A 12,140-nucleotide genomic window follows, 5' to 3' on the forward strand; every position below is an offset into this window, starting at 1 on the left:
TTTTCTTTAATAAACTGCTAACAATCTATATTTATTAAATTCAATATCCTCGTATCAACCGGTATAAAATTCCAACCCAAGTTTTCCATGATGGTGAATGAGTCAAAAATGTGTAGCATTCTTCTTTGAATATCTTGTTTAACCTAATTTATGATACTTCCAATAATTAGCCTATTGCAGAAAGAAGCTTCTCAGGTACTACCTTCTTATTATAATTTTACCTGCAAGTCTTGTTTTCTAAAGATTCAATTTTTTTCAGGTGCCTTCAATTATTGTATACAAAAATATGAATTTCAAGTGGAAGTTGTACAACTATAAACTTACTATTTTTTTAGTTACTATTTATAGGAAGACTCTTAACATAATAAACTGTCATATCTAAAAAGATCTAAAATGATGGAACAGCATTCAGTAACAATATTGTGTGTTGGACAAAGAAAGAACTTGACATGTCATTTTCATTACTTCAAGGATCTCATACTCTTGCAACATAAAAAATTAAGTTTACTTTTAAATTTGGTTTTAGAAAACTATTTTCATATAAAGATTTGATTGATTAAGTAAGGTTTAGTCTTAAATAATTTAATTAAATTAGAAGGTATGAGACGTTTAAAGGTGTTAACTTTTGTCCGAATGTGAAAGTGCTCAAATTCCACAAATTAAAAAGTAAATTGAAAATAGTAAAAATTACAGAAGAATAAGAAATTGCCTTTCAAAACTAAGATGCAAGACAAATCTAGTTAATTATTATTCCTAAGATAATGTAAATTCGTCTATATAGATTAGAGATCAACAGTTTGATACATACAAACAAGTATTATATATATTATCATCTCAAACTCTTCTATTTTTATAGAAAACGAAAATGAATCCCTCTATGTAGATCGAGGTTTGTTTTAGAAGTATGTGAATTTCTTGTAAATCTATTTAATTTTAAAAAGGTATTATGATAAAACAAAAAGTCCATAATTGTTACTTATTACTATGAATTACTCTATTGTCACATTCAATTAGCCACATTTTCAATGTTTGAATTTTTTAATTTAAATGTAGCAAATTGCATAAGACGGATTTCTTATTAAACATATCAAAATTGATTTCTACCATATATACCTCGATCTAAACCATTTATACTCTAAATTAGATAAAGTGATTTTGACCCAAATGGAATAACACAATTAATAACCAAATTCTTATAATGAATATCCATTATTATGATCAACTTGTGGTCCTTTCTTAGATTAAATTGCAATAATTTCCTGATAAACGACTACAGAAAAAATAATGTACACTTATGCACATAATAAATTTGGTACCATCCATCAAACGATAATTGTTTGTAGTTTTCACAACAAATGCTGAAAAGATTCACAGGCCAATACGTACCCTGTAATTCTGTAATCTGTATCAACATCCTTTTACACTAATAACTAATTATATATTTATGCTGATGGGGATGTATCTCTGCCCAGATTTTCAGATAATCTGTGGCACAAAACGCGTAAATTGCGCCTTTCATTCGTTGGAAGAAGAAAATACGTATGAGATTATTATGCATGATTCTAGGTGGACTATCCCATTTTGATTTTCTTTCTTATATTAAGCCCCGATTAGGAGATCTTGTTGGTTCTAGAGCAAATTCAATACCACAAACTTACATCCACCCCTCATTTCGATGTGGATTATTTCACGCCAAGTATAAAGAGAGTCTGTGCTGCATCCACACTTCTAGCCTGAAAAACTTTCGTGTGAAGAGGCGTGTTAGAGTATATAACACATTTTGGGGCCACAACTATCAGCTTAAGCTTTTGGTTGAGTTGGTTCCTTGACATGGTATCAGAAGTCAACGTGATAAGAGGTTACGGGTTCGAATCTCAACTACCCCTTGAAAACGATGCTATATTAGAGTTCGAACAATGTGTTTCAAACTCCAATATTGTCAAGATCGAATGTATGAAGTCTTGTGACAAATAAATTACACTATCAATGATATTGATGTTTGTAGGAGAAAATAATGCAATAAAAACGACATAATAATTTAAAGAGGTTCACCCAATTAAAACTACGTCCTTCGATGTGTAGTATCTCTTATATTATCAAAGGAGTTCAAAGAATTCTCAAAATATGGAGAATTACAATTGAGAAGAGATTAGGCTAGTGTTTGGCTTGGGATGTATTTTGTGAATGTTTTACAATGACATATGAGACTTCTATTTAGAGGGGAGATTACACTAAGCAACATTTAATATATTAAAGCTATGAATAAATGATAATAAAACAGCCCCCAAGCACTTGAAGAGTTAAAAACAGCATCCTAAGAGCATCAGAAGATCCGCTCGACCAAAATAGAGGCTCGCTCGATCGAGCGACCTTCAGGAGGCATTCTGAAAGCCTTGCTTGACTAAGCATAGTAGAGCATCTTTTTCACTTCTTCATTAAGACTCACAACTCCCATGATTAACTCCTACTTCGTCACCTTCATGACTCATGAATCAATTCATACTTTAATCACTATCATAAATCACAAACATTAAGTTACCAACTTAATTCACCCACATTAACACACACATAGGATTCCATCTCAAAGAGTCACTCATGAATACACACATCAAATGTGCACTCAAGTCACCCCATTCAGTGCTTATGTGCATCCACACTTCTTGGCTCTAGCGTAATGGGCTCTCGTGTGAGGGGGCGTATTAGAGTATATAACATATTCTAGGGTTTCAATCATCAGCTTAAGCTTTTGTTGAGTTGGTTTCTTGACACTGTTATTGTATAAGATGTTTTTATCGTGAGAATACATGTTTTTACTGAGAAATGGGTGAATTAATATATGCCTTACACAACAATTCATCGATGGTGAGTTTGGTGTATTAGTTTATGATCCTAGGCACCACTAGTAGTTTATGACAAAGTACACGTTTACGTAGTGTTTAGTGTTTAGTGTTGCAACTATAATTGTATAATTATAGTTATCAACAGTTAATAACTACCTTTATAACTATCTTGTGCCGAACAAGTTTAAATATATTTAAATATAGCTAGATTTTTAAATATACCACTTGATTATAAATTATTTTTTGTTATCTCAAAAAAGATATTTTTTTTATTTGTGTTCAAATATAATACGTATTTAATTATAAACGCAAAAGCTCTAACAAAAGCATATAAACTAATGTAATAATTGTTTATTTTATACAAATATAAAATGAGCTTTAATTGTCTATCTCGTCCTATTTTATATAAGACCATGTCTTTGTTTTTGGTTGTGAATGTTTCAACTCAAGATATTGCCCAATTCTTCAATATTCTTAATTATTAATTAATTACAGTGGATTAGACAATAACAAATTTATATTTTAAACAAAGACTGACTTTGTAAATCTCATTGTTGAAGGAGTAGAAAGCATGATCACATTGATTGATCCTTATAAGCCTTGAGTCTTTTAATCTCATAGCAAACAAAATCTTTTATCATGATAATAATAATATGAAAATTTTGAGGCTTTAATTCGCAAATTATTCTAAATTTTTTAGGTGGATCATATTCACAAAAAATCTTTATCATAATCATCAACCCAATATCCTTTACAAATTGGGGTTTAGAGAGCGAAGAAGGTAGCGAACAAACCATACCCATATCCCCTCAAATGAGAGGGCAAAGAGGATTGCACATTGAGATACTCCCCCAAGATAAATGGACCCTACAAAGAAGAAAGGTGTGACATACAACTCGCCTGAGAAAGCACCTACAACTAAACAAGAAAAGCTCTAAACGACACATATAAGATGAAACATTATTCATTGTGTTAACCTCTTAATTTACCCACGTATATTCATGTCTGATCGTAACACATACAAACTATAATTTTAACACATGTATATATACTTCATTTTGGATAAAACTACAGAAAAATTTGTAAAATTATCGTATCAGATCTGAATCTACACTCCGATAAACATTTTGGCGAAACTCCACTCCATAAAAAAATAGTTGAAGAGGTATGATTAATCAAGATTAGGTAGGGACAAAATATATGGATTGGGATTATATGTAAATAGCTGTGATATCTTAAATTCTGGCTGTGATGCTATTGGCAGATATTTGTATGAATATTTGTACTAGTTCAAAGTAGAGGATGAGTATGAGACATGTTCCACCTTGCCAGCAACGTATCATTTACTAGTTGAAAATGAAATTACGTGACTTATCAATATAATTGATATGTACTTGATTGTTAGTAGTGTTTGTTACCTTATTATCTACGGAACATTTTCTCTTTATGAATCTAATCTTAAGTTTTTTTTTTTTAGGTATCTAATCTTAAGTGTCGTTAGGATTTAGGAATTGGGTTTTGTTGGAACTTAACATAACCAAATGTATAAAAAAGCACACGTAGATATTTTTGAATGGATAGTTTCATAAAAGTATTAAAAATTAGTTCTGTTCAGGTGTTAATTGATAGAATTTATAATGTATGTTATGGGGCTTTAACAATCATTTTAAAATTTTAGCTGAATTAGTTCAGAAACATAATATCACAAGTCAATATGATGAAATGTTTCAAATTTAAATCTCATTTATAATGAAATTTTCCATCTTCACGAAATATTATCATTTTTCTTTCAAATGAAAAAAATTAATTTTTCCCCTATTTGTGAATGAGTTTTCTATCAAACCAAATAGGAAAAAACTAATTTCAATTATGTTTTCCATAAAAAAAAATTTTTGCAACTTTTTTACTTTATGTTAGAACTTTGTTTTGTATTTCTCTACCTTGTTGGTTGTTGCCTTCTTAAAAAGGGAAAATTGAATGCAATATCTATCATGGAAGATAGGGCAACTTTAATATTTGACATTTAATAGTGTTTCCTCCTGTTTAGAGTAACCTTCTTTTTAAATTTATGATTTAAATTTAATTTGAAGTGACTTTTTTTTATATAATAATAGCTTGTCAATTAGACCCATTGCCTCTAATTAAGCTTTTAATAATTTTCTAAAAAATTATCAAGAGGTGCATTTACGTATCATATTTAAGCTAAATAGTTAATTTTCATCAATCATCTTGAAATTAAATATGGCAATTCGCATTTCACCTTGACTATTTTCATTTAAACGAAATTTAATTTCAAATCACAACATATATTATATTTACATAATTTTATCAACTAAACTAACTGCCATTAGTTTATAATCTACTATATTACACTAGTATTAATTAATTTTCTTATAAAAGCTCAAATTATTCTTAAATAATTTTTTTAATGAAAAAATATGAGAAATAAAATGAAGCAACAAGTTAGCATGGGAGTCCTAAAAAAAGCCAGTAAATGCAAACTAAGATTGTCTATCTAAGGCCTAACACAACTTTTAGGGTTGTTACCCCCACAATGTCCTTGTGCACATTCATAAAAATAGGTCTAATGTGTGAACATGCATGTGCATGGGCTAAAGGAAATTAGATTAGCATCAAGACAATTTTTTGAGGTGTCATTGTCTTAGGACTCTTAATATTTATGCCTTGTGAATTTTTAAACAAATTTTTGCTCAATATATATTTATTTTATTGATTTCTCAACCATAGATAATAAACATATTTGGTCCACTTTCTTTTATTTTCCCATACTTATCTTTCAATCTTCAATGACTTATTAAAGAATATACTTTTTCATACATCCATGCATGTATTTGTTCTCATATAATTAATACACATATTCTCTTAAAAAAATAGGAATTGGTAAATATTCATGAAAATAATTTAGAATCAACTTCCATTAGAATCATCCACCCAACTTTTTTTTTTTTTATCCGGTTTTCATCTATTGATTTTTCAAATTTACAATAGTGTTGTTCTCTCCATGTTATTGAAACTAATTAGCTAATTAAAACAAACCTAAACTAAAAGTTAACAAATTCTCTTTGTTATTAATAATTTTAACTTTTCAAGAGAATTTAATCCAGAAACTAAAAAGCAATTAATATTTTATATATTTAGTTTAACTTTTCAAAAAAAATAAACGGTAAAATAAATTATAATTAAATTCTTATATTTCTAAAGCAAAAATAATGTTCAATTACATAAATAAAATATAAGAAACTTTCTTATACACAGCTCTTAAGGTTGTATATATCATTTTTCTTTGTTTAATTTTTCTCAATGTAAATTTTATAAAAATATAAATTTTTATAAATGTAAATTAAGCACAATTAGAGATATTTAGAATTGAAAATTTCGTTTCGTAAAATAAAAAAATAAACATTAGTTATATGGTGAATTCAAAAACTAGAAAAAGCTTTTCAAGTCCTTTTTTCAATCAAATTCCTTTTGGGTCAATGAATATTGATTAGTTTTGAATGAGTCTACCATATGAAAACCTTATTATTACCAATAGTATATGTCTATGTAAAAGAAGTTAAATGTGATTTTAAATTTAATTGAATAGTATTGCCGAAATTTTTGAATATTTTTCTTGAAATGCTTTTACTTTGTTGCACATTATAAATTCCACCAAAATTAATTAGATCCCCACAAGAGTTTTCGATCCATAATTCCATGTTCCCTAAAGCTTCTATAAGAATTATTGCTAATGTTCCCAAGCCTGCCACCACCGTCTTCTTGACCGTACGTCCTTTTTGGACTCTTGTTTTTATTTTATAAATAAAAAGTAAAAAATTTATTCTTCACATAATTGATCTATATTTCTAATTAATTTTTTTTTAAGAAAATAATAGATAATTTTTAATATTTTAATTAGAAAGATTAAGAGTGAGAGTGTGAGACATACATGTGAAGTACTTATACTTTTATGTCGATAACTTGATACATAGGATAAGAAGCTAGAATTTTCTATAGATTAAGAGGAGAACTAGTAAAGAGGTGAGAATTAAACCTTTATTATAATGGCGAGAGAGAAAAATTTTATTTACTAGATGAACTTATAATTCTTATTGATACTTTGATTAAGTTACAAACTTTTGATATATGTAGCTTTTAGGCTTATATATAAGCATTTTAAAATAATACTAAGTTGAGATTTTATCAATAGATTGCAATGAGTGTAATTTATGTACATATTTTAATTGTTAGCTCCTTATATACGACTCTTAGGGCTGTGAATATTATTTCATAAGTAGGATATTTTTCTCTTGAGCAGTGACAAAACCAAAATACTAATATAAAATGGGCAAAACAATCAGCTTTATATGTATATAAAATTAACTTGGTTGTCATTTTTTTTTTTTGTTGTTGTATGGTACTTGAGCCTTAACCTAAATAGATGCAAATCATGATTCTCCTTGTCCCAAGAACATTAACTTATCTCCTAGAATTAAGAGTCTAACTATTACTAATAGCATCGATCGGAGATATTCTTTGTATGGAGGCAAGCTAGCTAAGATCAATTCGGTACAAATAGTTCAAGTAAACATACATTGATCAAGAACACACATCATAAGTACATGTCGTGAAAGTGGGCCAGATTGGCATTATAAAGGGGAGAAAACAAAACAAAAAATAGTGAAATAGTGATGAAAATAGGCAATGATAAAAGAGGTTTTCCCTTAGTTCCTATTTTGTAATCCTATTAGACTATGTAATATATTTTGAGGCTTTAACCATCAGTTAAAATTTTTGATTAAGTTGATTCTTTGACTTGTTATCATAAGTCAACATGGAAAGAGATAACAGTTTTGAATCTCAATCACTCCTAATTTAAAATGGAATATTTAGCACCAAGTATGAAAAGCACATGTGTTGTATTTACATTTCTAGTTCTAAGGACTCGTATAAAGAGCATATCAGTGTTTAGAACATTTTCTTTAACAAATCCAGAACAAATAAGAAGTGGTGTTCCTCATGAATTCCTAATAGTAATTGCACCCCATATGTCATGGCCAAATCGTACCAAAATAAAGTCAATTAAATTGTTGTTTCAGTGAAGACATATTCTTGACAAACTAATAATTCATTATGCATGGATTCTTGACATCATTTCTGTAAATATTAATTAAGTTCAAGGTGTTGTAATTTTGGCCACGTATTGATGATAATTAAGATTTTGGGGTCACATGTCTCCATTATTATTATTAATTGAGAATATTTTCTTGCAATAAACTTTTATAATCTTTGAATTTGAATTTGCTTTCTTATTGTAATAAACTTTTAGTGGTTAAAGTAAAGTTGTCTTTTTATTTTATTTAGTGTATTCTGTTCAAATGTTTGAAGCAAATTGAAGGTGGATTAAAATGAGTGAATTAGATCTTTAGATGCTCATGCAAAACGAACAAAGTTAATTACTAACTGAAAAATATTGATTAAGACCAATGTTTTTTAATAGTCAATACCGTATATTAATGCTACAAATAATTTTGAATCCTAGATCAACATCTAACTTTTATGATTAGGTGTAGGGATGGTAGAGTTGTAAAATTATACGAGTTTCGTATTATATCTGTTTCAGTTGGGACAAGTATAAGTATAAATTTGGTGGATAGTGGGTGGGTATGGATATAAAAAGTCCTACGCATCATAAGTAGCGGGTAGGTGGTAAATACTATTGGAAATAATTTCCTTGCCATTTCATTTCAAAATAAGAGAATAAATACAAGAGTAAACTTGGAGAGTAAGGAAATTAATTAGCTAATTACAAAATAATTACCAAAATATAAAGATTTACAAGATATGCACAATATTCTATTCTATTAAGGTGATGGGGAGTGCATACTATATTCACCCGTTCATTTTGGTTGAGTACACAAATAATATTTTTAAGAGAAGGATTGAAAGCATTCGTATCAGAAGTAAAAAGCCAAGACTTGTCTGTATTTACTGCTCAAAAATACACCAACGGAGCTTAAATGTTGAGACAAACCATGTTCTCTAAATGTAAAGATAATAGTGAAAGATACTATACCACTATTAACCTACACTTAAAAAAAAAGTTAGCTCGATTGGTGATATACGTATAGAAAAAATTTACTCCGTACTGATTAAATACTCAAATCGCTTCATTTATACTCGGCAAGAATTACTTGGTAGTTAGTTAGTCGATTGTCCCGACCAAAGTAGCCTTAGTAGCTTACTTGTAGCCAAAGTTGTCTTGAAAAATTTAGGCTCTCTATACAAAATTTTTATTTTGCGCCTTATTTATAATAAATATATTTATTTTATTAATAAACTTAACATATCTTTTTTATTAAATTTTTTATATAAGGGAGAAAAAGGGACCATGTACGATTGATCATCGCGTACACTCTCAAAAACCCCCTATTAATAGCTACAACGTACCAAACAAATGTTTTAGTAGTCATTTGGTCACGACAACCAACCACCTAGCTACCAAAGTCCCTAGATTGTACTAATAAACTATTTATATATTAGAAATAATATACATTTTTATTAAAAAATAATAATATAATTTAATTATAATTATAAATTATAAATAAAAATTTAATATTAATAATCTAAAAATTCGAGAGAAATTAAAGAAAATTTCAATTGATTCTTAAAAAATATTTAAAAACTTCTCTAAAAGTAAACTCATGTAATTGGTTGGCTAAAAAAGCTAAGGTAATGTAGCAAAGTGTGATGGAGGACGTTGATCTAGCATCAATGTCAGTCTTCCACCCCACGTACGTGTGAAGTAATTAATGATGAAAGTGAAAGGTGGAAGCTTTCCACACGTGGGATTGTAGGCCCAATCATGTTGTTTTGGATCATTTTGAGAAATATACATATGGGTTTTAGGCCCACAGCCCATACGGGAATGCCCTCACTATGTTCCCAATTTTATTTTTATATAATATATAATATATTGCTACTATTATTATTTAGAGTTAAATTTCTTTGATCAATATGTAGGTTGAAGAGAGTTAAATTATAATCTAAACAAAAAACTAAATGGGTTAAGATTAGAATTCTCAATCTTTTATTTAAAAATAATATTCTAAACAACTTAATTGCATATTTTATTGCAAACTTTATAATATTTTGATTTAATAAAAATTTCAAAAATATCGATGATGACCGAATTTCTATAGGCCCTTTAAAAGATCTTTCATTAACTGTAAGAATAGCAAAAACGATTTACTATTTCATCCTACTCATTTTGCAATATTTAGTTTAAAAGATATCACAGAAAAATCTGAAATATTGCTAAAATAAGGGCAAAGGAGTACTATGTAGCAATATTTAAAAAGTACTATCTCTAATTTATAACAATTGTTTCATTTTTATTTTTTTGCATCCTATTCGATGTATTTTTCAATTTTAAAAACTAATATCAATAAAATTTATATTGAGACAATTAAATAAACTTCACTTGATTATGTTTAACTTATAGATATAGAATAATATATATATTAAAAATGATCGATAAATAATGCTAAAAATAAATAGAACAATTCCTTTGAATTGAAGAGAGTAATTTAAATAGAAAATTGTATTAGAATTATGTATAATGCAATGGCAATATGGCATTGATGTATGAACTCTGTTCTATTATGTATGCATGGCCAACCATCACGTGTTGTGGACTATGATTGGTCTCTAATCTCATTGAGATGTTCAATCTTACACAGTTGTGACAGCTTAGTTTTTTCTTTTAACAAATTCTCACATAAGCTGTTTTCTTTTTTAAGATAAAGCTTATCTTATTGTAAATTAGTAATTAATAATTACTAATATGAGATTTATTTAAATTTAATGTTCGTAACCTAATTCAAATAAATGAAAATTTTGAGATTGATTTCTAATTTTTTATTACAAATTTCAATTTTTCATTTCATTAAAAACATGATTAAAAAGAATAATAACAGCAATATAAATCGATCATATTCTTTGCATTTTTATTGTCAATATAATAGCTAAATTACGTGTGTAGTGTGTAGTTAATTGGATTGCAATTGTGATTATTTTATCGTCAATCGTTTAATTTTATTATACTTACATATTTACCTTTTAATTTCTTTTTTTAAGTTTTTGCTCTAGTGCTTGTAACTTGTAACATAATAGCCAGAAAAAAGTATATTATGACAAGAAAATGACAATGCATAGTTCAGGAGTAGCTTGAGAATTGTACACCTTGTGTATATTGAAGAAGGGAACAAAATAAGATGTTCACATCTAGTGGTAGGACATAATGTTAGTCAACAACTATTGAAACTTGAAAGAATGAGATAAGTGGGCACTTTCCATCCATGGGGAGGGATAATGATTTCTTTTCTTTAATTTATGTTAATTTTTATAGTAATAAAACAAATAACACTCCTAGTAATATATTGATTAGTAATATTTTGTGGGATAATATACGTAAAATATCAAAAATGTCCTCAATTAAAAGTAAAAGTGAAGATCCTAGTCAAGATTTAAGTTAAGGTCAAAATTAGAGACTTTTAGTTATGGATTTTAAATCTTTTTCACATCACAATCCTTCTAAGCCCACTAAATCGGGGCTTATATATCAATTCTAAACTATCCACTTCCGACTATCACTTCCTAAAATAACTAATCATTGCCTTTAATTTATTGTGGAAATTGGTTAACCTAGTCACTATTGATATTTCAAAAAAAATCGGTTAGCTTATCAATTTGCGAAAAGACTTGTTCACCATAAAAAAATTAAATTGAATATACCCAATAACTACTCTAAGTGATATTTAATTTTATTAGTTTAAGACTTTAATATTTTTATTAAATTTTTTGAGACAAATTTTTATAGAACATATATATGAAATATAAAAAAGTTGACGATGTTGAATCTGCACAAGGAACAAACCGAGTTTAGGATAAATATAAAAATATGCTTCGATGTTAAAATCAATTTGTGAAGTAGAAGAATAAATAAGCCACTGTTGATTCAAGGAACCTCCAACAATAAATAAGCGATGTATAAAGGGAGATTTTTATACTTTTTGTGAGAGAAATAATATTGTGATTTTCTTTCCTTACGAATTATAAGAGAGATATTTATAAGAATTTCCTAAGGTTGAAAAATCACAAGAAAATATGTTAATAATAACCTTTAAATCAAACAATTTTCAAAAAAATAAAAATAAAAAAATCTACTTTTAAAAGAACAAATTGGGTAATAGTTTAGTATAAGTGATCCTTTGACCTATAAAAAAAAATATTTTGATC

Source organism: Amaranthus tricolor, chromosome 13 (assembly GCF_026212465.1).
Source record: "Amaranthus tricolor cultivar Red isolate AtriRed21 chromosome 13, ASM2621246v1, whole genome shotgun sequence".
Taxonomy (NCBI): Eukaryota; Viridiplantae; Streptophyta; class Magnoliopsida; order Caryophyllales; family Amaranthaceae; genus Amaranthus; species Amaranthus tricolor.